Below are 22,499 nucleotides of genomic sequence, written 5' to 3'. Positions count from 1 at the left end.
TCATGGTCAGAAAGCTTAAGTCACAGAGCGAAAGAGAGGAAGGCGAAAAAAGATTAGAAAACAATTCCTGTAACATGGCAACAGATTAGTAAAAAAATTCAGCGCCCAACGTTTGGCTCGAACCCACGAACCTGAGATTATTAGTCTCATGCTCTACCGATTGAGCTAGCCGGGCGGACAGTACCTGTTTCAGTTTGCGTCATCTCGTGCGTTCATGGTCAGAAAGATTAAGTCAAAAAGTGAAGGAGAGGAAGGCGAAAAAAGATTAGAAAACAATTCCTGTAACATGGCAACAGATTAGTAAAAAAATTCAGCACCGAACGTTTGGCTCGAACCCATGACCCTGAGATTAAAAGTCTCATGCTCTACCGACTGAGCTAGCCGGGCAGACAGCAACCGTTTGAGTTTGCTTTACCCCGCGTGTTAATGGTCAGAAAGATTAAGTCAAAGAGCGAAGGAGAAGAAGGCAAAGAAAGATTGGAAAACGATTCCTGTAACATGGGAAACAATCAGTAAAAAAATTCAGCGCTTAAGGTGGGGCTCGAACCCACGACCCTGGGATTAAAAGTCTCATGCTCTACCGACTGAGCTAGCCGGGCGGACAGTACGCGTTTGAGTTTGCATCATCCCGTGCATTCATGGTGAGAAAGCTTAAGTCACAGAGCAAAAGAGAGGAAGGCGAAGGAAGATTTGAAAACAATCCGTGCAACATGGGAACAGATCAGTAAAAAAATGCAGCGCCCAACTTAGGGCTTGAACCAACGATTCTGAGATTAAAAGCCTCATGCTCTACCGACTGAGCTAGCCGAGCAGGCAGACACCGTTTCAGTTTGCTTCACCCCGCGTGTTAAATGTCAGAAAGATTAAGTCAAAGAGCGAAGGAGAAGAAGGCAAAGAAAGATTGGAAAACGATTCCTGTACCATGGGAACAGATCAGTAAAAAAATGCAGCGCCCAACTTAGGGCTTCAACAACGATTCTGAGATTAAAAGTCTCATGCTCTACCGACTGAGCTAGCCGGGCAGACAGCACCCGTTCCAGTTTGCGTCACCCCGTGCGTTCATGGTCAAAAAGCTTAAGTCAAAGAGCGAAAGAGAGGGAGGCGAAGAAAGATTGGAAAACAATCCGTGTAACATGGGAACAGATCCGTAAAAAAACATAGCGCCCAACGTGGGGCTCGAACCCACGACCCTGAGATTAAAAGTCTCATGCTCTACCGACTGAGCTAGCCGGGCAGTCAGTACCCGTTTCAGTTTGCGTAATCCCGTGAGTTCATGGTCAGAAAACTTAAGTCACAGAGCGAAAGAGAGGAAGGCGAAAAAAGATTAGAAAACAATTCCTGTAACATGGCAACAGATTAGTAAAAAAATTCAGCGCCCAACGTTTGGCTCGAACCCACGAACCTGAGATTATTAGTCTCATGCTCTACCGATTGAGCTAGCCGGGCGGACAGTACCTGTTTCAGTTTGCGTCATCTCGTGCGTTCATGGTCAGAAAGATTAAGTCAAAAAGTGAAGGAGAGGAAGGCGAAAAAAGATTAGAAAACAATTCCTGTAACATGGCAACAGATTAGTAAAAAAATTCAGCACCGAACGTTTGGCTCGAACCCATGACCCTGAGATTAAAAGTCTCATGCTCTACCGACTGAGCTAGCCGGGCAGACAGCACCCGTTTCAGTTTGCGTCATCTCGTGCGTTCATGGTCAGAAATATTAAGTCAAACAGCGAAGGAGAGGAAGGCGTAGATAGATTGGAAAACAATCCGTGTAACATGAGAACAGATCGGTAAAAAAAGCAGTGCCCAACGTGGGGCTCGAACCTACGACCTTGAGATTAAAAGTTTTATGCTCTGTGAACTGAGCTAGCTGGGCAGACGGCCCCCGTTTATGTTGCGTCACCCCGTCCGTTCATGGTCAGAAATTTTAAGTCAAAGAGCGAAGGAGAGGGAGGCGAAGAAACATTAGAAAACAATTGCTGTAACTAGGCAACAGATTAGTAGAAAAATTCAGCGCCCATCGTTTGGCTCGAACCCACGATCCTGAGATTAAAAGTCTCATGCTCTACCGACAGAGCTAGCCCGGCAGACAGCAACCGTTTCAGTTTGCTACATCCCGTGTGTTAATGGTCAGAAAGATTAAGTCAAAAAGCGAAGGAGAAGAAGGCAAAGAAAGATTGGAAAACGATTCCTGTAACATGGGAACAGATGAGTAAAAAAATGCAGCGCCCAACTAGAAGCTGGAACCAACGACTCCGATATAAAAGCCTCATGCTCTACCAACGTAGCTAGCCGGGCAGACAGCACCCGTTTCAGTTTGCGTCACCCCGTGCGATCATGGTCAGAAAGCTCAATTCAAAGAGCGAAGGAGAGGGAGGCGAAGGAAGATTAGAAAACAATCCGTCTAACATGGGAACAGATCAATAAAAAATGCAGTGCCCAACGTGGGGCTCGAACCCACGACCCTGAGATTAAAAGTCTCATGCTCTACCGACTGAGCTAGCCGGGCGGAGAGTACACGTTTCAGTTTGCTTCACCCCGTGTGTTAATGGTCAGAAAGAGTAAGTCAAAGAGCGAAGGAGAAGAAGGCAAAAAAAGATGGGAAAACAATTCCTGTAACATGGGAAACGATCAGTAAAAAAATTCAGCGCCCAACGTGGGGCTCGAACCCACGACCCTGAGATTAAAAGTCTCATGCTCTACCGACTGAGCTAGCCGGGCGGACAGTACGCGTTTCAGTTTGCGTCATCCCGAGCGTTCATGATCAGAAAGCTTAAGTCACAGAGCGAAGGAGAGGAAGGCGAAGGAAGATTGGAAAACAATCCGTGTAACATGGGAACAGATCAGTAAAAAAATGCAGCGCCAACTTAGGGCTTGAATTTACGACCTTGAGATTAAAAGCCTCATGCTCTATGGACTGAGCTTGCTGGGCAGACGGCCCCCGTTTATGTTGCGTCACCCTGTCCGTTCATGGTCAAAAAGTTTAAGTGAAAGAGCGAAGGAGAGGGAGGCGAAGAAAGATTGGAAAACAATCCGTGTAATATGGGAACAGATCAATAAAAATGCAGCGCCCAAAGTGGGGCTCGAACCCACGACCCTGAGATTAAAAGTCTCATGCTCTACCAACTGAGCTAGCCGGGCGGACAGCACGCGTTTCAGTTTGCGTCATCCCGTGCGTTCATGGTCAGAAAGGTTAAGTCACAGAGCGAAAGAGAGGAAGGCGAAGGAAGATTGGAAAACAATCCGTGTAACATGGGAACAGATCAGTAAAAAAATGCAGCGCCGACCTAGGGGCTTGAACCAACGATTCTGAGATTAAAAGTCTCATGCTCTAGTGACTGAGCTAGCCGGGCGGATAGTACCCGTTTCAGTTTGCGTGATCCCGTGCGTTCATGGTCAGAAAGCTTAAGTCGCAGAGCGAAAGAGAGGAAGGCGAAGGAAGATTAGAAAACAATCCGTGTAACATGGGAACAGATCAGTAAAAAATGCAGTGCCCATCTTGGGGCTCAAACCCGCGGCCCTGATAATATTAGTCTCTTGCTCTACCGACTGAGCTAGTCGGGCGGACAGTACCCGTTTCAGTTTGCGTCATCTCGTGCGTTCATGGTCAGAAAGATTAAGTCAAAAAGCGAAGGAGAGGAAGGCGAAGAAATATTGGAAAACAATTCCTGTAACATGGCAACAGATCAGTAAAAAATGCAGCGGCCAACGTGGGGCTTGAACCCGCGGCCCTGAGATAATTAGTCTCATGCTCTACCGACTGAGCTGGCCAGGCGGACAGTACCCGTTTCAGTTTGCGTCATCTCTTGCGTTCATGGTCAGAGAGAATAAGTAAAGAGTGAAGGAGAGGAAGGCGAAGAAAGATTAGAAAACAATTGCTGTAACTAGGCAACAGATTAGTAAAACAATTCAGCGCCCAACGTTTGGCCCGAACCCACGACCCTGAGATAAAAAGTCTCATGCTCTACCGACTGAGCTAGCCGGGCGGACAGCACGCGTTTCAGTTTGCGTCATCCCGTGCGTTCATGGTCAGAAAGGTTAAGTCACAGAGCGAAAGAGAGGAAGGCGAAGGAAGATTGGAAAACAATCCGTGTAACAAGGGAACAGATCAGTAAAAAAATGCAGCGCCAAACTTGGGGCTTGAACCAACGATTCTGAGATTAAAATACTCATGCTCTAGCGACTGAGCTAGCCGGGCGGATAGTACCCGTTTCAGTTTGCGTCATCCCGTGCGTTCATGGTCAGAATCCTTAAGTCGCAGAGCGAAAGAGAGGAAGGCGAAGGAAGATTAGAAAACAATCCGTGTAACATGGGAACAGATCAGTAAAAAATGCAGTGCCCATCTTGGGGCTCAAACCCACGGCCCTAATAATATTAGTCTCTTGCTCTACCGACTGAGCTAGCCGGGCGGACAGTACCTGTTTCAGTATGCGTCATCTCGTGCGTTCATGGTCAGAAAGATTAAGTCAAAGAGCGAAGGAGAGGAAGGCGAAGAAATATTGGAAAACAATTCCTGTAACATGGCAACAGATTAGTAAAACAATTTAGCGCCCAACGTTTGGCTCGAACCCACGACCCTGAGATTAAAAGTCTCATGCTCTACCGACTGAGCTAGCCGGGCAGACAGCACCCGTTTTAGTTTGCGTCACCCCGTGCGTTCATGGTCAGAAAGATTAACTCAAAGAGCGAAGGAGAGGGAGGCGAAGAAAGATTGGAAAACAATCCGTCTAACATGGGAACAGATCAGTAAAAAAACACAGCGCCCAACGTGGGGCTCGAACCCACGACCATGAGATTAAAAGTCTCATGCTCTGCCAACTGAGCTAGCCGTGCAGACAGCAACCGTTTCAGTTTGCTTTACCCCGCGTGTTAATGGTCAGAAAGATTAAGTCAAAGAGCGAAGGAGAAGAAGGCAAAGAAAGATTGGAAAACGATTCCTGTAACATGGGAAACGATCAGTAAAAAAATTCAGCGCTCAAGCTGGGGCTCGAACCCACGACCCTGGGATTAAAAGTCTCATGCTCTACCGACTGAGCTAGCCGGGCGGACAGTACGCGTTTCAGTTTGCATATTCCCGCGCGTTCATGGTCAGAAAGGTTAAGTCGCAGAGCGAAAGAGAGGAAGGCGAAGGAAGATTGGAAAACAATCCGTGTAACAGGGGAACAGATCAGTAAAAAAATGCAGCGCCGACCTTGGGGCTTGAACCAACGATTCTGAGATTAAAAGTCTCATGCTCTAGTGACTGAGCTAGCCGGGCGGATAGTACCCGTTTCAGTTTGCATCATACCGTGCGTTCATGGTCAGAAAGCCTAAGTCGCAGAGCGAAAGAGAGGAAGGCGAAGGAAGATTAGAAAACAATCCGTGTAACATGAGAACAGATCAGTAAAAAATGCAGTGCCCATCTTGGGGCTCAAACCCGCGGCCCTGATAATAATAGTCTCTTGCTCTACCGACTGAGCTAGCCGGGCGGACAGTACCCGTTTCAGTTTGCGTCATCTCGTGCGTTCATGGTCAGAAAGATTAAGTCAAGGAGCGAAGGAGAGGAAGGCGAAGAAATATTGGAAAACAATTCCTGTAACATGGCAACAGATCAGTAAAAAATGCAGCGCCCAACGTGGCGCTTGAACCCGCGGCCCTGAGATAATTAGTCTCATGCTCTACCGACTGAGCTGGCCAGGCGGACAGTACCCGTTTCAGTTTGCGTCATCTCTTGCGTTCATGGTCAGAGAGAATAAGTCAAAGAGTGAAGGAGAGGAAGGCGAAGAAAGATTAGAAAACAATTGCTGTAACTAGGCAACAGATTAGTGAAACAATTCAGCGCCCAACGTTTGGCTCGAACCCACGACCCTGAGATTAAAAGTCTCATGCTCTACCGACTGAGGTAGCCGGGAAACAGCACCCGTTTTAGTTTGCGTCACCCCGTGCGTTCATGGTCAGAAAGCTTAAGTCAAAGAGCGAAGGAGAGAGAGGCGAAGAAAGATTGGAAAACAATCCGTCTAACATGGGAACAGATCAGTAAAAAAACACAGCGCCCAACGTGGGGCTCGAACCCACGACCCTGAGATTAAAAGTCTCATGCTCTACCAACTGAGCTAGCCGGGCAAACAGCAACCGTTTCAGTTTGCTTTACCCCGCGTGTTAATGGTCAGAAAGATTAAGTCAAAGAGCGAAGGAGAAGAAGGCAAAGAAAGATTGGAAAACGATTCCTGTAACATGGGAAACGATCAGTAAAAAAATTCAGCGCTCAAGGTGGGGCTCGAACCCACGACCCTGGGATTAAAAGTCTCATGCTCTATCGACTGAGCTAGCCGGGTGGATAGTACGCGTTTCAGTTTGCATCATCCCGTGCGTTCATGGTTAGAAAGCTTAAGTCACAGAGCAAAAAACAGGAAGGCGAAAGAAGATTTGAAAACAATCCGTGTAACATGAGAACAGATCAGTAAAAAATGCAGCGCCCAACTTAGGGCTTGAACCAACGATTCTGAGATTAAAAGTCTCATGCTCTACCGACTGAGCTAGCCGAGCAGACAGCAACCGTTTCAATTTGCTTCTCCCCGCGTGTTAATGGTCAGAAAGATTAAGTCAAAGAGCGAAGAAGAAGAAGGCAAAGAAAGATTGGAAAACGATTCCTGTAACATGGGAACAGATCAGTAAAAAAATGCAGCGCCCAACTTAGGGCTTGAACCAACGATTCGGAGATTATAAGTCTCATGCTCTACCGACTGAGCTAGCCGGGCAGACAGCACCCATTCCAGTTTGCGTCACCCCGTGCGTTCATGGTCAGAAAGCTTAAGTCAAAGAGCGAAAGAGAGGGAGGCGAAGAAAGATTGGAAAACAATCCGTGTAACATGGGAACAGATCAGTGAAAAAACACAGCGCCCAACGTGGGGCTCGAACCCACGACCCTGAGATTAAAAGTCTCATGCTCTACCGACTGAGCTAGCCGGGCAGTCAGTACCGTTTCAGTTTGCGCAATCCCGTGAGTTCATGGTCAGAAAGCTTAAGTCACAGAGCGAAAGAGAGGAAGGCGAAAAAAGATTAGAAAACAATTCCTGTAACATGGCAACAGATTAGTAAAAAAATTCAGCGCACAACGTTTGGCTCGAACCCACGAACCTGAGATTATTAGTTTCATGCTCTACCGACTGAGCTAGCCGGGCAGACAGTACCTGTTTCAGTTTGCGTCATCTCGTGCGTTCATGGTCAGAAAGATTAAGTCAAAAAGTGAAGGAGAGGAAGGCGAAAAAAGATTAGAAAACAATTCCTGTAACATGGCAACAGATTAGTAAAAAAATTCAGCGTACAACGTTTGGCTCGAACCCACGACCCTGAGATTAAAAGTCTCATGCTCTACCGACTGAGCTAGCCGGGCAGACAGTACCTGTTTCAGTTTGCGTCATCTCGTGCGTTCATGGTCAGAAAGATTAAGTCAAAAAGTGAAGGAGAGGAAGGCGAAAAAAGATTAGAAAACAATTCCTGTAACATGGCAACAGATTAGTAAAAAAATTCAGCGCACAACGTTTGGCTCGAACCCACGAACCTGAGATTATTAGTTTCATGCTCTACCGACTGAGCTAGCCGGGCAGACAGTACCTGTTTCAGTTTGCGTCATCTCGTGCGTTCATGGTCAGAAAGATTAAGTCAAAAAGTGAAGGAGAGGAAGGCGAAAAAAGATTAGAAAACAATTCCTGTAACATGGCAACAGATTAGTAAAAAAATTCAGCGCACAACGTTTGGCTCGAACCCACGACCCTGAGATTAAAAGTCTCATGCTCTACCGACTGAGCTAGCCGGGCAGACAGTACCTGTTTCAGTTTGCGTCATCTCGTGCGTTCATGGTCAGAAAGATTAAGTCAAAAAGTGAAGGAGAGGAAGGCGAAAAAAGATTAGAAAACAATTCCTGTAACATGGCAACAGATTAGTAAAAAAATTCAGCACCGAACGTTTGGCTCGAACCCATGACCCTGAGATTAAAAGTCTCATGCTCTACCGACTGAGCTAGCCGGGCTTTTTTTTTTTTTTTTTTTTTTTTTTTTTTTTTTTTATTGCCTGGCATGGACATTGTACAGGGCAATCATTGCACACACATATATTACAATACAAAGAGAAAAAAAAAGAACAAGCATTGCCATCAGTCCCATCTGTACTGATGTTGTCCTCTTAAAAATACTTAAGGTTTGCCAGGGGTTCAAACCTTGACAACCATTCTGGCTCGATATCCCCTATTTTGCTACACTCAATGAATGCAGACATGCTTTGCCTGAAATAAATTACTGCTGGCTTTGCGTCCGGGTCGAAATGGTATCCGGCCATTCGTGCACGCCATATACAGTGGAGACCGGTCAACATCACTACATCAAATGGGACCCCATCATCATTTGTTACTGCGAGGTACCTTATTCCGTGTGGGTCTAGTGGAAAATCCTTCTTTATTGTCCTCTGTAATATGTCCCAAAAATGTACCCCTTCCCAACAATGCAAAAAAACATGGTCTATTGTTTCTGGTTTCTTACATATCAAGCAGTGTGACCCCCATGGTGTAAAAAAACCCCGTTCCTCTGTGAAAGTCTTTACTGATAGTGTTCCTGTGTGTAACTTGAAGAAAAAAGTTTTCACCCCTGTAGGTACCTGCATGTTTCTCACCCGCTTCAGTACATTTTGTCCCGGTCTTCCACTGTATATGGCCCTGTACAATGGTACTGGCAAAACCATAGCACATACATCTTTGTACAATTCTTTTCTTCTAACACTTGCTAGATAATCTATCGAAAAGCGTACAGATAAAAAACGTACACTGTCTACCACTTCCTTGAGATACCCACGCAACGTCACGGGCCGGCTATCCGTAGTAACAACAAGATCTGGTAAGGCACTGCCTAACCTGAGCTGGCATACCGTACGCAAAAACGGATCCCTGACGTCACGGAAAAACAAAAATCTATTTACTACTTGTCTCACAAATAGGTGCGCCAAACCAAGACCTCCGTCCTTCACGCGCCTGAACAAGTTGGTCCGTCTGCACCTTTCCCATTTCGAGCCCCATATAAAAACTGCGAACACTCTGTGCAGCCTTTGCACGTTGATCCTTGAACAATGTAACACCTGCATCACATACCACAGTTTAGCGATAAAAAACATGTTGCACACAGTAGCCCTAGCAAAAACAGACAGGTTCATGCCTTTCCACCTGTCTGCTTTTTCCTTCGTCTCTTTTGTTTGCCGCGACCAATACTCCTCGCTGCTGTTATAACATTCCAGGGGAACACCGAGGTACCTTGTCGGTGTTTCCGTCCAGTGCACATTCGCAAAAAGGTCCGGCTTTGAAGGCCACCTTCCGTGCCACAGCCCAAGAGATTTCGCCCAGTTTACGCGGCTTCCTGTGACGCTACTGAGCTAGCCGGGCAGACAGCACCCATTCCAGTTTGCGTCACCCCGTGCGTTCATAGTCAGAAAGCTTAAGTCAAAGAGCGAAAGAGAGGGAGGCGAAGAAAGATTGGAAAACAATCCGTATAACATGGGAACAGATCAGTAAAAAAACACAGCGCCCAACGTGGGGCTCGAACCCACGACCCTGAGATTAAAAGTCTCATGCTCTACCGACTGAGCTAGCCGGGCAGTCAGTACCCGCTTCAGTTTGCGTAATCCCGTGAGTTCATGGTCAGAAAGCTTAAGTCACAGAGCGAAAGAGAGGAAGGCGAAAAAAGATTAGAAAACAATTCCTGTAACATGGCAACAGATTAGTAAAAAAATTCAGCGCCCAACGTTTGGCTCGAACCCACGAACCTGAGATTATTAGTTTCATGCTCTACCGACTGAGCTAGCCGGGCAGACAGTACCTGTTTCAGTTTGCGTCATCTCGTGGGTTCATGGTCAGAAAGATTAAGTCAAAGAGCGAAGGAGAGGGAGGCGAAGAAAGATTAGAAAACAATTGCTGTAACATGGGAACAGATGAGTAAAAAAATGCAGCGCCCAACTAGAGGCTGGAACCAACGACTCCGATATAAAAGCCTCATGCTCTACCAACGTAGCTAGCCGGGCAGACAGCACCCGTTTCAGTTTGCGTCACCCCGTGCGTTCATGGTCAGAAAGCTTAAGTCAAAGAGCGAAGGAGAGGGAGGCGAAGAAAGATTAGAAAACAATCCGTCTAACATGGGAACAGATCAATAAAAAATGCAGCGCCCAACGTGGGGCTCGAACCTACGACCATGAGATTAAAAGTTTTATGCTCTGTGAACTGAGCTAGCTGGGCAGACGGCCCCCGTTTATGTTGCGTCACCCCGTCCGTTCATGGTCAGAAAGTTTAAGTCAAAGAGCGAAGGAGAGGGAGGCGAAGAAACATTAGAAAACAATTGCTGTAACTAGGCAACAGATTAGTAAAAAAATTCAGCGCCCAACGTTTGGCTCGAACCCACAACCCTGAGATTAAAAGTCTCATGCTCTACCGACAGAGCTAGCCGGGCAGACAGCACCGGTTTCAGTTTGCGTCACCCCGTGCGTTCATGGTCAGAAAGCTTAAGTCAAAGAGCAAAAAAGAGGGAGGCGAAGAAAAATTGGAAAACACTCCGTGTAACATGGGAACAGATCAGTAAAAAAATGCAGCGCCCATCTTGGGGCTCGAACCCGCGGCCCTGAGATTATTAGTCTCATGCTCTACTGACTGAGCTAGCCGGGCAGACAGCAACTGTTCCAGTTTGCTACATCCCATGTGTTAATGGTCAGAAAGATTAAGTCAAAAAGCGAAGGAGAAGAAGGCAAAGAAAGATTGGAAAACGATTCCTGTAACATGGGAACAGATGAGTAAAAAAATACAGCGCCCAACTAGAGGCTGGAACCAACGACTCCGATATAAAAGCCTCATGCTCTACTAACGTAGCTAGCCGGGCAGACAGCACCCGTTTCAGTTTGCGTCACCCCGTGCGATCATGGTCAGAAAGCTCAATTCAAAGAGCGAAGGAGAGGGAGGCGAAGAAAGATTAGAAAACAATCCGTCTAACATGCGAACAGATCAATAAAAAATGCAGCGCCCAACGTGGGGCTCGAACCCACGACCCTGAGATTAAAAGTCTCATGCTCTACCGACTGAGCTAGCCGGGCGGAGAGTACACGTTTCAGTTTGCTTCACCCCGTGTGTTAATGGTCAGAAAGAGTAAGTCAAAGAGCGAAGGAGAAGAAGGCAAAAAAAGATGAAAAAACAATTCCTGTAACATGGGAAACGATCAGTAAAAAAATTCAGCGCCCAACGTGGGGCTCGAACCCACGACCCTGAGATTAAAAGTCTCATGCTCGACCGACTGAGCCAGCCGGGCGGACAGTACGCGTTTCAGTTTGCGTCATCCCGAGCGTTCATGATCAGAAAGCTTAATTCACAGAGCGAAAGAGAGGAAGGCGAAGGAAGATTGGAAAACAATCCGTGTAACATGGGAACAGATCAGTAAAAAAATGCAGCGCCAACTTAGGGCTTGAATTTACGACCTTGAGATTAAAAGCCTCATGCTCTATGGACTGAGCTAGCTGGGCAGACGGCCCCCGTTTATGTTGCGTCACCCTGTCCGTTCATGGTCAAAAAGTTTAAGTGAAAGAGCGAAGGAGAGGGAGGCGAAGAAAGATTGGAAAACAATCCGTGTAATATGGGAACAGATAAAAAAAATGCAGCGCCCAACGTGGGGCTCGAACCCACGACCCTGAGATTAAAAGTCTCATGCTCTACCGACTGAGCTAGCCGGGCGGACAGCACGCGTTTCAGTTTGCATCATCCCGTGGGTTCATGGTCAGAAAGGTTAATTCACAGAGCGAAAGAGAGGAAGGCGAAGGAAGATTGGAAAACAATCCGTGTAACATGGGAACAGATCAGTAAAAAAATGCAGCGCCGACCTTGGGGCTTGAACCAACGATTCTGAGATTAAAAGTCTCATGCTCTAGTGACTGAGCTAGCCGGGCGGATAGTACCCGTTTCAGTTTGCGTCATCCCGTGCGTTCATGGTCAGAAAGCTTAAGTCGCAGAGCGAAAGAGAGGAAGGCGAAGGAAGATTAGAAAACAATCCGTGTAACTCGGGAACAGATCAGTAAAAAATGCAGTGCCCATCTTGGGGCTCAAACCCGCGGCCCTGATAATATTAGTCTCTTGCTCTACCGACTGAGCTAGCCGGGCGGACAGTACCCGTTTCAGTTTGCGTCATCTCGTGCGTTCATGGTCAGAAAGATTAAGTCAAAGAGCGAAGGAGAGGAAGGCGAAGAAATATTGGAAAACAATTCCTGTAACATGGCAACAGATCAGTAAAAAATTGCCCGCAGCTTCCCTCGGGGGAACACTGAGGAGGATGCGGAGCATATAATTGGTTAACGGGGTGTTAAAGTGCGACTTACTTGGGTCGATGGCTAAATTGGTTAACGTGGTTGTGAAATGGGGTGTTAAATTGCGACTTACTTGGGTCGATGGCTAAATTGGTTAACGTGGTTGTAGGAGGGGGTGTTAAATGAGTGAACACGTACACACGTATGCGAAAGGGCGGCGCTGGTCGAAGGGACGTCGATCATTGTGCTTGTGGATTCGTTGGAATTCATTTCACGCGACCTTGGACGTCGACGCTCCGTACAAACCAACCGACGAGCGGCAACTGAGCGAGCGAGCGCCGACCTTGAGTATATATACCGCGCGACGGCGCATGCACTGTCAGCTGTTGAATGTTCTCAAAGCGCGACGCCACATGCGCGTCCACTGGAGAATCAGGAGAATTGTAGATGTCGAACGCGGTGTGTAGAGGAGGAAGGGTGCACAGATGGTGGAGGAGTGAAGCGCGCGCGGTGTGTAGAGGAGGAAGGGATGCACAGATGGTGGAAGAGTGGGCGACGGCACGACGGCGCATGCGCGCGCGTCAGCTGTCGAATGTTCGAGAAGCGGTGCGGACGGCGCGGACGGCGCGGACGGCGCACTACAAGGCGCGAGTATAAGATGCTTCCGCATCTAAAATGCAGCGCCCAACGTGGGGCTTGAACCCGCGGCCCTGAGATAATTATTCTCATGCTCTACCGACTGAGCTGGCCAGGCGGACAGTACCCGTTTCAGTTTGCGTCATCTCTTGCGTTCATGGTCAGAAAGAATAAGTCAAAGAGTGAAGGAGAGGAAGGCGAAGAAAGATTAGAAAACAATTGCTGTAACTAGGCAACAGATTAGTAAAACAATTCAGCGCCCAACGTTTGGCTCGAACCCACGACCCTGAGATTAAAAGTCTCATGCTCTACCGACTGAGCTAGCCGGGCGGACAGCACGCGTTTCAGTTTGCGTCATCCCGTGCGTTCATGGTCAGAAAGGTTAAGTCACAGAGCGAAAGAGAGGAAGGCGAAGGAAGATTGGAAAACAATCCGTGTAACATGGGAACAGATCAGTAAAAAAATGCAGCGCCGAACTTGGGGCTTGAAGCAACGATTCTGAGATTAAAATACTCATGCTCTAGCGACTGAGCTAGCCGGGCGGATAGTACCCGTTTCAGTCTGCGTCATCCCGTGCGTTCATGGTCAGAATCCTTAAGTCGCAGAGCGAAAGAGAGGAAGGCGAAGGAAGATTAGAAAACAATCCGTGTAACATGGGAACAGATCAGTAAAAAATACAGTGCCCATCTTGGGGCTCAAACCCACGGCCCTGATAATATTAGTCTCTTGCTCTACCGACTGAGCTAGCCGGGCGGACAGTACTCGTTTCAGTATGCGTCATCTCGTGCGTTCATGGTCAGAAAGATTAAGTCAAAGAGCGAAGGAGAGGAAGGCGAAGAAATATTGGAAAACAATTCCTGTAACATGGCAACAGATCAGTAAAAAATGCAGTGCCCAACGTGGGGCTCGAACCCGCGGCCCTGAGATAATTAGTCTCATGCTCTACCGACTGAGCTAGCCAGGCGGACAGTACCCGTTTCAGTTTGCGTCATCTCTTGCGTTCATGGTCAGAGAGATTCAGTCAAAGAGTGAAGGAGAGGAAGGCGAAGAAAGATTAGAAAACAATTGCTGTAACTAGGCAACAGATTAGTAAAACAATTCAGCGCCCAACGTTTGGCTCGAACCCACGACCCTGAGATTAAAAGTCTCATGCTCTACCGACTGAGCTAGCCGGGCAGACAGCACCCGTTTTAGTTTGCGTCACCCCGTGCGTTCATGGTCAGAAAGATTAAGTCAAAGAGCGAAGGAGAGGGAGGCGAAGAAAGATTGGAAAACAATCCGTCTAACATGGGAACAGATCAGTAAAAAAACACAGCGCCCTACGTGGGGCTCGAACCCACGACCCTGAGATTAAAAGTCTCATGCTCTACCAACTGAGCTAGCCGTGCAGACAGCAACCGTTTCAGTTTGCTTTACCCCGCGTGTTAATGGTCAGAAAGATTTAGTCAAAGAGCGAAGGAGAGGGAGGCGAAGAAAGATTAGAAAACAATCCGTCTAACATGGGAACAGATCAATAAAAAATGCAGCGCCCAACGTGGGGCTCGAACCTACGACCATGAGATTAAAAGTTTTATGCTCTGTGAACTGAGCTAGCTGGGCAGACGGCCCCCGTTTATGTTGCGTCACCCCGTCCGTTCATGGTCAGAAAGTTTAAGTCAAAGAGCGAAGGAGAGGGAGGCGAAGAAACATTAGAAAACAATTGCTGTAACTAGGCAACAGATTAGTAAAAAAATTCAGCGCCCAACGTTTGGCTCGAACCCACAACCCTGAGATTAAAAGTCTCATGCTCTACCGACAGAGCTAGCCGGGCAGACAGCACCGGTTTCAGTTTGCGTCACCCCGTGCGTTCATGGTCAGAAAGCTTAAGTCAAAGAGCAAAAAAGAGGGAGGCGAAGAAAAATTGGAAAACACTCCGTGTAACATGGGAACAGATCAGTAAAAAAATGCAGCGCCCATCTTGGGGCTCGAACCCGCGGCCCTGAGATTATTAGTCTCATGCTCTACTGACTGAGCTAGCCGGGCAGACAGCAACTGTTCCAGTTTGCTACATCCCATGTGTTAATGGTCAGAAAGATTAAGTCAAAAAGCGAAGGAGAAGAAGGCAAAGAAAGATTGGAAAACGATTCCTGTAACATGGGAACAGATGAGTAAAAAAATACAGCGCCCAACTAGAGGCTGGAACCAACGACTCCGATATAAAAGCCTCATGCTCTACTAACGTAGCTAGCCGGGCAGACAGCACCCGTTTCAGTTTGCGTCACCCCGTGCGATCATGGTCAGAAAGCTCAATTCAAAGAGCGAAGGAGAGGGAGGCGAAGAAAGATTAGAAAACAATCCGTCTAACATGCGAACAGATCAATAAAAAATGCAGCGCCCAACGTGGGGCTCGAACCCACGACCCTGAGATTAAAAGTCTCATGCTCTACCGACTGAGCTAGCCGGGCGGAGAGTACACGTTTCAGTTTGCTTCACCCCGTGTGTTAATGGTCAGAAAGAGTAAGTCAAAGAGCGAAGGAGAAGAAGGCAAAAAAAGATGGGAAAACAATTCCTGTAACCTGGGAAACGATCAGTAAAAAAATTCAGCGCCCAACGTGGGGCTCGAACCCACGACCCTGAGATTAAAAGTCTCATGCTCGACCGACTGAGCTAGCCGGGCGGACAGTACGCGTTTCAGTTTGCGTCATCCCGAGCGTTCATGATCAGAAAGCTTAATTCACAGAGCGAAAGAGAGGAAGGCGAAGGAAGATTGGAAAACAATCCGTGTAACATGGGAACAGATCAGTAAAAAAATGCAGCGCCAACTTAGGGCTTGAATTTACGACCTTGAGATTAAAAGCCTCATGCTCTATGGACTGAGCTAGCTGGGCAGACGGCCCCCGTTTATGTTGCGTCACCCTGTCCGTTCATGGTCAAAAAGTTTAAGTGAAAGAGCGAAGGAGAGGGAGGCGAAGAAAGATTGGAAAACAATCCGTGTAATATGGGAACAGATAAAAAAAATGCAGCGCCCAACGTGGGGCTCGAACCCACGACCCTGAGATTAAAAGTCTCATGCTCTACCGACTGAGCTAGCCGGGCGGACAGCACGCGTTTCAGTTTGCATCATCCCGTGGGTTCATGGTCAGAAAGGTTAATTCACAGAGCGAAAGAGAGGAAGGCGAAGGAAGATTGGAAAACAATCCGTGTAACATGGGAACAGATCAGTAAAAAAATGCAGCGCCGACCTTGGGGCTTGAACCAACGATTCTGAGATTAAAAGTCTCATGCTCTAGTGACTGAGCTAGCCGGGCGGATAGTACCCGTTTCAGTTTGTGTCATCCCGTGCGTTCATGGTCAGAAAGCTTAAGTCGCAGAGCGAAAGAGAGGAAGGCGAAGGAAGATTAGAAAACAATCCGTGTAACTCAGGAACAGATCAGTAAAAAATGCAGTGCCCATCTTGGGGCTCAAACCCGCGGCCCTGATAATATTAGTCTCTTGCTCTACCGACTGAGCTAGCCGGGCGGACAGTACACGTTTCAGTTTGCGTCATCTCGTGCGTTCATGGTCAGAAAGATTAAGTCAAAGAGCGAAGGAGAGGAAGGCGAAGAAATATTGGAAAACAATTCCTGTAACATGGCAACAGATCAGTAAAAAATTGCCCGCAGCTTCCCTCGGGGGAACACTGAGGAGGATGCGGAGCATATAATTGGTTAACGGGGTGTTAAAGTGCGACTTACTTGGGTCGATGGCTAAATTGGTTAACGTGGTTGTGAAATGGGGTGTTAAATTGCGACTTACTTGGGTCGATGGCTAAATTGGTTAACGTGGTTGTAGGAGGGGGTGTTAAATGAGTGAACACGTACACACGTATGCGAAAGGGCGGCGCTGGTCGAAGGGACGTCGATCATTGTGCTTGTGGATTCGTTGGAATTCATTTCACGCGACCTTGGACGTCGACGCTCCGTACAAACCAACCGACGAGCGGCAACTGAGCGAGCGAGCGCCGACCTTGAGTATATATACCGCGCGACGGCGCATGCACTGTCAGCTGTTGAATGTTCTCAAAGCGCGACGCCACATGCGCGTCCACTGGAGAATCAGGAGAATTGTAGATGTCGAACGCGGTGTGTAGAGGAGGAAGGGTGCACAGATGGTGGAGGAGTGAAGCGCGCGCGGTGTGTAGAGGAGGAAGGGATGCACAGATGGTGGAAGAGTGGGCGACGGCACGACGGCGCATGCGCGCGCGTCAGCTGTCGAATGTTCGAGAAGCGGTGCGGACGGCGCGGACGGCGCGGACGGCGCACTACAAGGCGCGAGTATAAGATGCTTCCGCATCTAAAATGCAGCGCCCAACGTGGGGCTTGAACCCGCGGCCCTGAGATAATTATTCTCATGCTCTACCGACTGAGCTGGCCAGGCGGACAGTACCCGTTTCAGTTTGCGTCATCTCTTGCGTTCATGGTCAGAAAGAATAAGTCAAAGAGTGAAGGAGAGGAAGGCGAAGAAAGATTAGAAAACAATTGCTGTAACTAGGCAACAGATTAGTAAAACAATTCAGCGCCCAACGTTTGGCTCGAACCCACGACCCTGAGATTAAAAGTCTCATGCTCTACCGACTGAGCTAGCCGGGCGGACAGCACGCGTTTCAGTTTGCGTCATCCCGTGCGTTCATGGTCAGAAAGGTTAAGTCACAGAGCGAAAGAGAGGAAGGCGAAGGAAGATTGGAAAACAATCCGTGTAACATGGGAACAGATCAGTAAAAAAATGCAGCGCCGAACTTGGGGCTTGAAGCAACGATTCTGAGATTAAAATACTCATGCTCTAGCGACTGAGCTAGCCGGGCGGATAGTACCCGTTTCAGTTTGCGTCATCCCGTGCGTTCATGGTCAGAATCCTTAAGTCGCAGAGCGAAAGAGAGGAAGGCGAAGGAAGATTAGAAAACAATCCGTGTAACATGGGAACAGATCAGTAAAAAATACAGTGCCCATCTTGGGGCTCAAACCCACGGCCCTGATAATATTAGTCTCTTGCTCTACCGACTGAGCTAGCCGGGCGGACAGTACTCGTTTCAGTATGCGTCATCTCGTGCGTTCATGGTCAGAAAGATTAAGTCAAAGAGCGAAGGAGAGGAAGGCGAAGAAATATTGGAAAACAATTCCTGTAACATGGCAACAGATCAGTAAAAAATGCAGTGCCCAACGTGGGGCTCGAACCCGCGGCCCTGAGATAATTAGTCTCATGCTCTACCGACTGAGCTAGCCGGGCAGACAGCACCCGTTTTAGTTTGCGTCACCCCGTGCGTTCATGGTCAGAAAGATTAAGTCAAAGAGCGAAGGAGAGGGAGGCGAAGAAAGATTGGAAAACAATCCGTCTAACATGGGAACAGATCAGTAAAAAAACACAGCGCCCTACGTGGGGCTCGAACCCACGACCCTGAGATTAAAAGTCTCATGCTCTACCAACTGAGCTAGCCGTGCAGACAGCAACCGTTTCAGTTTGCTTTACCCCGCGTGTTAATGGTCAGAAAGATTAAGTCAAAGAGCGAAGGAGAAGAAGGCAAAGAAAGATTGGAAAACGATTCCTGTAACATGGGAAACGATCAGTAAAAAAATTCAGCGCTCAAGGTGGGGCTCGAACCCACGACCCTGGGATTAAAAGTCTCATGCTCTACTGACTGAGCTAGCCGGGCGGACAGTACGCGTTTCAGTTTGCATCATCCCGCGCGCTCATGGTCAGAAAGGTTAAGTCACAGAGCGAAAGAGAGGAAGGCGAAGGAAGATTGGAAAACAATCCGTGTAACAGGGGAAAAGATCAGTAAAAAAATGCAGCGCCGACCTTGGGGCTTGAACCAACGATTCTGAGATTAAAAGTCTCATGCTCTAGTGACTGAGCTAGCCGGGCGGATAGTACCCGTTTCAGTTTGCGTCATCCCGTGCGTTCATGGTCAGAAAGCTTAAGTCGCAGAGCGAAAGAGAGGAAGGCGAAGGAAGATTACAAAACAATCCGTGTAACATGGGAACAGATCAGTAAAAAATGCAGTGCCCATCTTGGGGCTCAAACCCGCGGCCCTGATAATATTAGTCTCTTGCTCTACCGACTGAGCTAGCCGGGCGGACAGTACCCGTTTCAGTTTGCGTCATCTCGTGCGTTCATGGTCAGAAAGATTAAGTCAAGGAGCGAAGGAGAGGAAGGCGAAGAAATATTGGAAAAGAATTCCTGTAACATGGCAACAGATCAGTAAAAAATGCAGCGCCCAACGTGGAGCTTGAACCCGCGGCCCTGAGATAATTAGTCTCATGCTCTACCGACTGAGCTGGCCAGGCGGACAGTACCCGTTTCAGTTTGCGTCATCTCTTGCGTTCATGGTCAGAGAGAATAAGTCAAAGAGTGAAGGAGAGGAAGGCGAAGAAAGATTAGAAAACAATTGCTGTAATTAGGCAACAGATTAGTAAAACAATTCAGCGCCCAACGTTTGGCTCGAACCCACGACCCTGAGATTAAAAGTCTCATGCTCTACCGACTGAGCTAGCCGGGCAGACAGCACCCGTTTTAGTTTGCGTCACCCCGTGCGTTCATGGTCAGAAAGCTTAAGTCAAAGAGCAAAGGAGAGAGAGGCGAAGAAAGATTGCAAAACAATCCGTCTAACATGGGAACAGATCAGTAAAAAAACACAGCGCCCAACGTGGGGCTCGAACCCACGACCCTGAGATTAAAAGTCTCATGCTCTACCAACTGAGCTAGCCGGGCAAACAGCAACCGTTTCAGTTTGCTTTACCCCGCGTGTTAATGGTCAGAAAGATTAAGTCAAAGAGCGAAGGAGAAGAAGGCAAAGAAAGATTGGAAAACGATTCCTGTAACATGGGAAACGATCAGTAAAAAAATTCAGCGCTCAAGGTGGGGCTCGAACCCACGACCCTGGAATTAAAAGTCTCATGCTCTATCGACTGAGCTACCCGGGTGGACAGTACGCGTTTCAGTTTGCATCATCCCGTGCGTTCATGGTTAGAAAGCTTAAGTCACAGAGCAAAAGAGAGGAAGGCGAAAGAAGATTTGAAAACAATCCGTGTAACATGAGAACAGATCAGTAAAAAATGCAGCGCCCAACTTAGGGCTTGAACCAACGATTCTGAGATTAAAAGTCTCATGCTCCACCGACTGAGCTAGCCGAGCAGACAGCAACCGTTTCAATTTGCTTCACCCCGCGTGTTAATGGTCAGAAAGATTAAGTCGAAGAGCGAAGGAGAAGAAGGCAAAGAAAGATTGGAAAACGATTCCTGTAACATGGGAACAGATCAGTAAAAAAATGCAGCGCCCAACTTAGGGCTTGAACCAACGATTCGGAGATTAAAAGTCTCATGCTCTACCGACTGAGCTAGCCGGGCGGACAGCACGCGTTTCAGTTTGCGTCATCCCGTGCGTTCATGGTCAGAAAGGTTAAGTCGCAGAGCGAAAGAGAGGAAGGCGAAGGAACATTGGAAAACAATCCGTGTAACATGGGAACAGATCAGTAAAAAAATTCAGCGCCCAACGTTTGGCTCGAACCCACGAACCTGAGATTATTAGTCTCATGCTCTACCGACTGAGCTAGCCGGGCAGACAGTACCTGTTTCAGTTTGCGTCATCTCGTGGGTTCATGGTCAGAAAGATTAAGTCAAAGAGCGAAGGAGAGGGAGGCGAAGAAAGATTAGAAAACAATTGCTGTAACTAGGCAACAGATTAGTAAAAAAATTCAGCGCCCAACGTTTGGCTCGAACCCACGACCCTGAGATTAAAAGTCTCATGGTCTACCGACTGAGCTAGCCGGGCAGACAGCACCCGTTTCAGTTTGTGTCACCCCGTGCGTTCATGGTCAGAAAGCTTAAGTCACAGAGCGAAAGAGAGGAAGGCGAAGGAAGATTGGAAAACAATCCGTGTAACATGGGAACAGATCAGTAAAAAAATGCAGCGCCAACTTAGGGCTTGAATTTACGACCTTGAGATTAAAAGCCTCATGCTCTATGGACTGAGCTAGCTGGGCAGACGGCCCCCGTTTATGTTGCGTCACCCTGTCCGTTCATGGTCAAAAAGTTTAAGTGAAAGAGCGAAGGAGCGGGAGGCGAAGAAAAATTGGAAAACAATCCGTGTAATATGGGAACAGATCAATAAAAATGCAGCGCCCAACGTGGGGCTCGAACCCACGACCCTGAGATTAAAAGTCTCATGCTCTACCGACTGAGCTAGCCGGGCGGACAGCACGCGTTTCAGTTTGCGTCATCCCGTGCGTTCATGGTCAGAAAGGTTAAGTCACAGAGCGAAAGAGAGGAAGGCGAAGGAACATTGGAAAACAATCCGTGTAACATGGGAACAGATCAGTAAAAAAATGCAGCGCCGAACTTGGGGCTTGAACCAACGATTCTGAGATTAAAATACTTATGCTCTAGCGACTGAGCTAGCCGGGCGGATAGTACCCGTTTCAGTTTGCGTCATCCCGTGTGTTCATGGTCAGAATCCTTAAGTCGCAGAGCGAAAGAGAGGAAGGCGAAGGAAGATTAGAAAACAATCCGTGTAACATGGGAACAGATCAGTAAAAAATGCAGTGCCCATCTTGGGGCTCAAACCCACGGCCCTGATAATATTAGTCTCTTGCTCTACCGACTGAGCTAGCCGGGCGGACCGTACCCGTTTCAGTTTGCGTCATCTCGTGCGTTCATGGTCAGAAAGATTAAGTCAAAGAGCGAAGGAGAAGAAGGCGAAGAAATATTGGAAAACAATTCCTGTAACATGGCAACAGATCAGTAAAAAATGCAGTGCCCAACGTGGGGCTCGAACCCGCGGCCCTGAGATAATTAGTCTCATGCTCTACCGACTGAGCTAGCCAGGCGGACAGTACCCGTTTCAGTTTGCGTCATCTCTTGCGTTCATGGTCAGAGAGATTAAGTCAAAGAGTGAAGGAGAGAAAGGCGAAAAAAGATTAGAAAACAATTGCTGTAACTAGGAAACATATTAGTAAAACAATTCAGCACCCAACGTTTGGCTCGAACCCACGACCCTGAGATTAAAAGTCTCATGCTCTACCGACTGAGCTAGCCGGGCAGACAGCACCCGTTTTAGTTTGCGTCACCCCGTGTGTTCATGGTCAGAAAGCTTAAGTCAAAGAGCGAAAGAGAGGGAGGCAAAGAAAGATTGGAAAACAATCCGTCTAACATGGGAACAGATCAGTAAAAAAACACAGCGCCCAACGTGGGGCTCGAACCCACGACCCTGAGTTTAAAAGTCTCATGCTCTACCAACTGAGCTAGCCGTGCAGACAGCAACCGTTTCAGTTTGCTTTACCCCGCGTGTTAATGGTCAGAAAGATTAAGTCAAAGAGCGAAGGAGAAGAAGGCAAAGAAAGATTGGAAAACGATTCCTGTAACATGGGAAACGATCAGTAAAAAAATTCAGCGCTCAAGGTGGGGCTCGAACCCACGACCCTGGGATTAAAAGTCTCATGCTCCACCGACTTAGCTAGCCGGGCGGACAGTACCCGTTTCAGTTTGCGTCATCTCGTGTGTTCATGGTCAGAAAGCTTAAGTCACAGAGCGAAAGAGAGGAAGGCGAAGGAAGATTGGAAAACAATCCGTG

General features: G+C 47.8%; 1 protein-coding gene and 45 non-coding genes across 46 annotated transcripts in view; all 46 read right to left on the bottom strand.

The window, feature by feature from the left end:
• The window catches only part of LOC119176671 (unextended protein), a 418,752-nt gene that overhangs the window by 57,811 nt on the left and 338,442 nt on the right, over window positions 1-22,499 (bottom strand). The window lies entirely within an intron of this gene.
• TRNAI-AAU (transfer RNA isoleucine (anticodon AAU)) lies at window positions 103-175 on the bottom strand. The gene has a single exon. It is a non-coding gene; the product is annotated as a tRNA-Ile (tRNA).
• TRNAK-UUU (transfer RNA lysine (anticodon UUU)) lies at window positions 527-594 on the bottom strand. Its single transcript has one exon. It is a non-coding gene; the product is annotated as a tRNA-Lys (tRNA).
• TRNAK-UUU (transfer RNA lysine (anticodon UUU)) lies at window positions 1,162-1,234 on the bottom strand. Its single transcript has one exon. It is a non-coding gene; the product is annotated as a tRNA-Lys (tRNA).
• TRNAI-AAU (transfer RNA isoleucine (anticodon AAU)) lies at window positions 1,374-1,446 on the bottom strand. Its single transcript has one exon. It is a non-coding gene; the product is annotated as a tRNA-Ile (tRNA).
• Window positions 2,430-2,502, bottom strand: TRNAK-UUU (transfer RNA lysine (anticodon UUU)). The gene has a single exon. It is a non-coding gene; the product is annotated as a tRNA-Lys (tRNA).
• On the bottom strand, window positions 2,642-2,714 carry TRNAK-UUU (transfer RNA lysine (anticodon UUU)). The gene has a single exon. It is a non-coding gene; the product is annotated as a tRNA-Lys (tRNA).
• TRNAK-UUU (transfer RNA lysine (anticodon UUU)) lies at window positions 3,062-3,134 on the bottom strand. The gene has a single exon. It is a non-coding gene; the product is annotated as a tRNA-Lys (tRNA).
• On the bottom strand, window positions 3,907-3,979 carry TRNAK-UUU (transfer RNA lysine (anticodon UUU)). Its single transcript has one exon. It is a non-coding gene; the product is annotated as a tRNA-Lys (tRNA).
• On the bottom strand, window positions 4,542-4,614 carry TRNAK-UUU (transfer RNA lysine (anticodon UUU)). The gene has a single exon. It is a non-coding gene; the product is annotated as a tRNA-Lys (tRNA).
• Window positions 4,754-4,826, bottom strand: TRNAK-UUU (transfer RNA lysine (anticodon UUU)). The gene has a single exon. It is a non-coding gene; the product is annotated as a tRNA-Lys (tRNA).
• TRNAK-UUU (transfer RNA lysine (anticodon UUU)) lies at window positions 4,966-5,038 on the bottom strand. Its single transcript has one exon. It is a non-coding gene; the product is annotated as a tRNA-Lys (tRNA).
• Window positions 6,023-6,095, bottom strand: TRNAK-UUU (transfer RNA lysine (anticodon UUU)). The gene has a single exon. It is a non-coding gene; the product is annotated as a tRNA-Lys (tRNA).
• Window positions 6,446-6,518, bottom strand: TRNAK-UUU (transfer RNA lysine (anticodon UUU)). The gene has a single exon. It is a non-coding gene; the product is annotated as a tRNA-Lys (tRNA).
• On the bottom strand, window positions 6,658-6,730 carry TRNAI-UAU (transfer RNA isoleucine (anticodon UAU)). Its single transcript has one exon. It is a non-coding gene; the product is annotated as a tRNA-Ile (tRNA).
• Window positions 6,870-6,942, bottom strand: TRNAK-UUU (transfer RNA lysine (anticodon UUU)). Its single transcript has one exon. It is a non-coding gene; the product is annotated as a tRNA-Lys (tRNA).
• On the bottom strand, window positions 7,293-7,365 carry TRNAK-UUU (transfer RNA lysine (anticodon UUU)). Its single transcript has one exon. It is a non-coding gene; the product is annotated as a tRNA-Lys (tRNA).
• Window positions 7,717-7,789, bottom strand: TRNAK-UUU (transfer RNA lysine (anticodon UUU)). The gene has a single exon. It is a non-coding gene; the product is annotated as a tRNA-Lys (tRNA).
• TRNAK-UUU (transfer RNA lysine (anticodon UUU)) lies at window positions 9,536-9,608 on the bottom strand. The gene has a single exon. It is a non-coding gene; the product is annotated as a tRNA-Lys (tRNA).
• TRNAI-AAU (transfer RNA isoleucine (anticodon AAU)) lies at window positions 9,748-9,820 on the bottom strand. The gene has a single exon. It is a non-coding gene; the product is annotated as a tRNA-Ile (tRNA).
• Window positions 10,381-10,453, bottom strand: TRNAK-UUU (transfer RNA lysine (anticodon UUU)). Its single transcript has one exon. It is a non-coding gene; the product is annotated as a tRNA-Lys (tRNA).
• TRNAK-UUU (transfer RNA lysine (anticodon UUU)) lies at window positions 11,015-11,087 on the bottom strand. The gene has a single exon. It is a non-coding gene; the product is annotated as a tRNA-Lys (tRNA).
• Window positions 11,227-11,299, bottom strand: TRNAK-UUU (transfer RNA lysine (anticodon UUU)). Its single transcript has one exon. It is a non-coding gene; the product is annotated as a tRNA-Lys (tRNA).
• TRNAK-UUU (transfer RNA lysine (anticodon UUU)) lies at window positions 11,646-11,718 on the bottom strand. Its single transcript has one exon. It is a non-coding gene; the product is annotated as a tRNA-Lys (tRNA).
• On the bottom strand, window positions 13,178-13,250 carry TRNAK-UUU (transfer RNA lysine (anticodon UUU)). The gene has a single exon. It is a non-coding gene; the product is annotated as a tRNA-Lys (tRNA).
• TRNAI-AAU (transfer RNA isoleucine (anticodon AAU)) lies at window positions 13,812-13,884 on the bottom strand. The gene has a single exon. It is a non-coding gene; the product is annotated as a tRNA-Ile (tRNA).
• Window positions 14,024-14,096, bottom strand: TRNAK-UUU (transfer RNA lysine (anticodon UUU)). Its single transcript has one exon. It is a non-coding gene; the product is annotated as a tRNA-Lys (tRNA).
• Window positions 14,236-14,308, bottom strand: TRNAK-UUU (transfer RNA lysine (anticodon UUU)). Its single transcript has one exon. It is a non-coding gene; the product is annotated as a tRNA-Lys (tRNA).
• On the bottom strand, window positions 14,658-14,730 carry TRNAK-UUU (transfer RNA lysine (anticodon UUU)). The gene has a single exon. It is a non-coding gene; the product is annotated as a tRNA-Lys (tRNA).
• TRNAK-UUU (transfer RNA lysine (anticodon UUU)) lies at window positions 15,292-15,364 on the bottom strand. The gene has a single exon. It is a non-coding gene; the product is annotated as a tRNA-Lys (tRNA).
• TRNAK-UUU (transfer RNA lysine (anticodon UUU)) lies at window positions 15,504-15,576 on the bottom strand. The gene has a single exon. It is a non-coding gene; the product is annotated as a tRNA-Lys (tRNA).
• Window positions 15,923-15,995, bottom strand: TRNAK-UUU (transfer RNA lysine (anticodon UUU)). The gene has a single exon. It is a non-coding gene; the product is annotated as a tRNA-Lys (tRNA).
• TRNAK-UUU (transfer RNA lysine (anticodon UUU)) lies at window positions 17,455-17,527 on the bottom strand. Its single transcript has one exon. It is a non-coding gene; the product is annotated as a tRNA-Lys (tRNA).
• On the bottom strand, window positions 18,089-18,161 carry TRNAI-AAU (transfer RNA isoleucine (anticodon AAU)). Its single transcript has one exon. It is a non-coding gene; the product is annotated as a tRNA-Ile (tRNA).
• Window positions 18,301-18,373, bottom strand: TRNAK-UUU (transfer RNA lysine (anticodon UUU)). Its single transcript has one exon. It is a non-coding gene; the product is annotated as a tRNA-Lys (tRNA).
• On the bottom strand, window positions 18,513-18,585 carry TRNAK-UUU (transfer RNA lysine (anticodon UUU)). The gene has a single exon. It is a non-coding gene; the product is annotated as a tRNA-Lys (tRNA).
• Window positions 19,359-19,431, bottom strand: TRNAK-UUU (transfer RNA lysine (anticodon UUU)). The gene has a single exon. It is a non-coding gene; the product is annotated as a tRNA-Lys (tRNA).
• On the bottom strand, window positions 19,571-19,643 carry TRNAK-UUU (transfer RNA lysine (anticodon UUU)). The gene has a single exon. It is a non-coding gene; the product is annotated as a tRNA-Lys (tRNA).
• On the bottom strand, window positions 19,783-19,855 carry TRNAK-UUU (transfer RNA lysine (anticodon UUU)). Its single transcript has one exon. It is a non-coding gene; the product is annotated as a tRNA-Lys (tRNA).
• Window positions 20,206-20,278, bottom strand: TRNAK-UUU (transfer RNA lysine (anticodon UUU)). Its single transcript has one exon. It is a non-coding gene; the product is annotated as a tRNA-Lys (tRNA).
• On the bottom strand, window positions 20,418-20,490 carry TRNAI-AAU (transfer RNA isoleucine (anticodon AAU)). Its single transcript has one exon. It is a non-coding gene; the product is annotated as a tRNA-Ile (tRNA).
• TRNAK-UUU (transfer RNA lysine (anticodon UUU)) lies at window positions 20,630-20,702 on the bottom strand. The gene has a single exon. It is a non-coding gene; the product is annotated as a tRNA-Lys (tRNA).
• On the bottom strand, window positions 21,050-21,122 carry TRNAK-UUU (transfer RNA lysine (anticodon UUU)). Its single transcript has one exon. It is a non-coding gene; the product is annotated as a tRNA-Lys (tRNA).
• On the bottom strand, window positions 21,684-21,756 carry TRNAI-AAU (transfer RNA isoleucine (anticodon AAU)). The gene has a single exon. It is a non-coding gene; the product is annotated as a tRNA-Ile (tRNA).
• TRNAK-UUU (transfer RNA lysine (anticodon UUU)) lies at window positions 21,896-21,968 on the bottom strand. The gene has a single exon. It is a non-coding gene; the product is annotated as a tRNA-Lys (tRNA).
• On the bottom strand, window positions 22,108-22,180 carry TRNAK-UUU (transfer RNA lysine (anticodon UUU)). The gene has a single exon. It is a non-coding gene; the product is annotated as a tRNA-Lys (tRNA).

This window comes from Rhipicephalus microplus, chromosome X (genome assembly GCF_043290135.1).
Source record: "Rhipicephalus microplus isolate Deutch F79 chromosome X, USDA_Rmic, whole genome shotgun sequence".
NCBI classification, from domain to species: domain Eukaryota; kingdom Metazoa; phylum Arthropoda; class Arachnida; order Ixodida; family Ixodidae; genus Rhipicephalus; species Rhipicephalus microplus.
The sequence above is the reverse complement of the archived record's forward strand: the minus strand, read 5'-3'. Positions and strand labels throughout refer to the sequence as shown.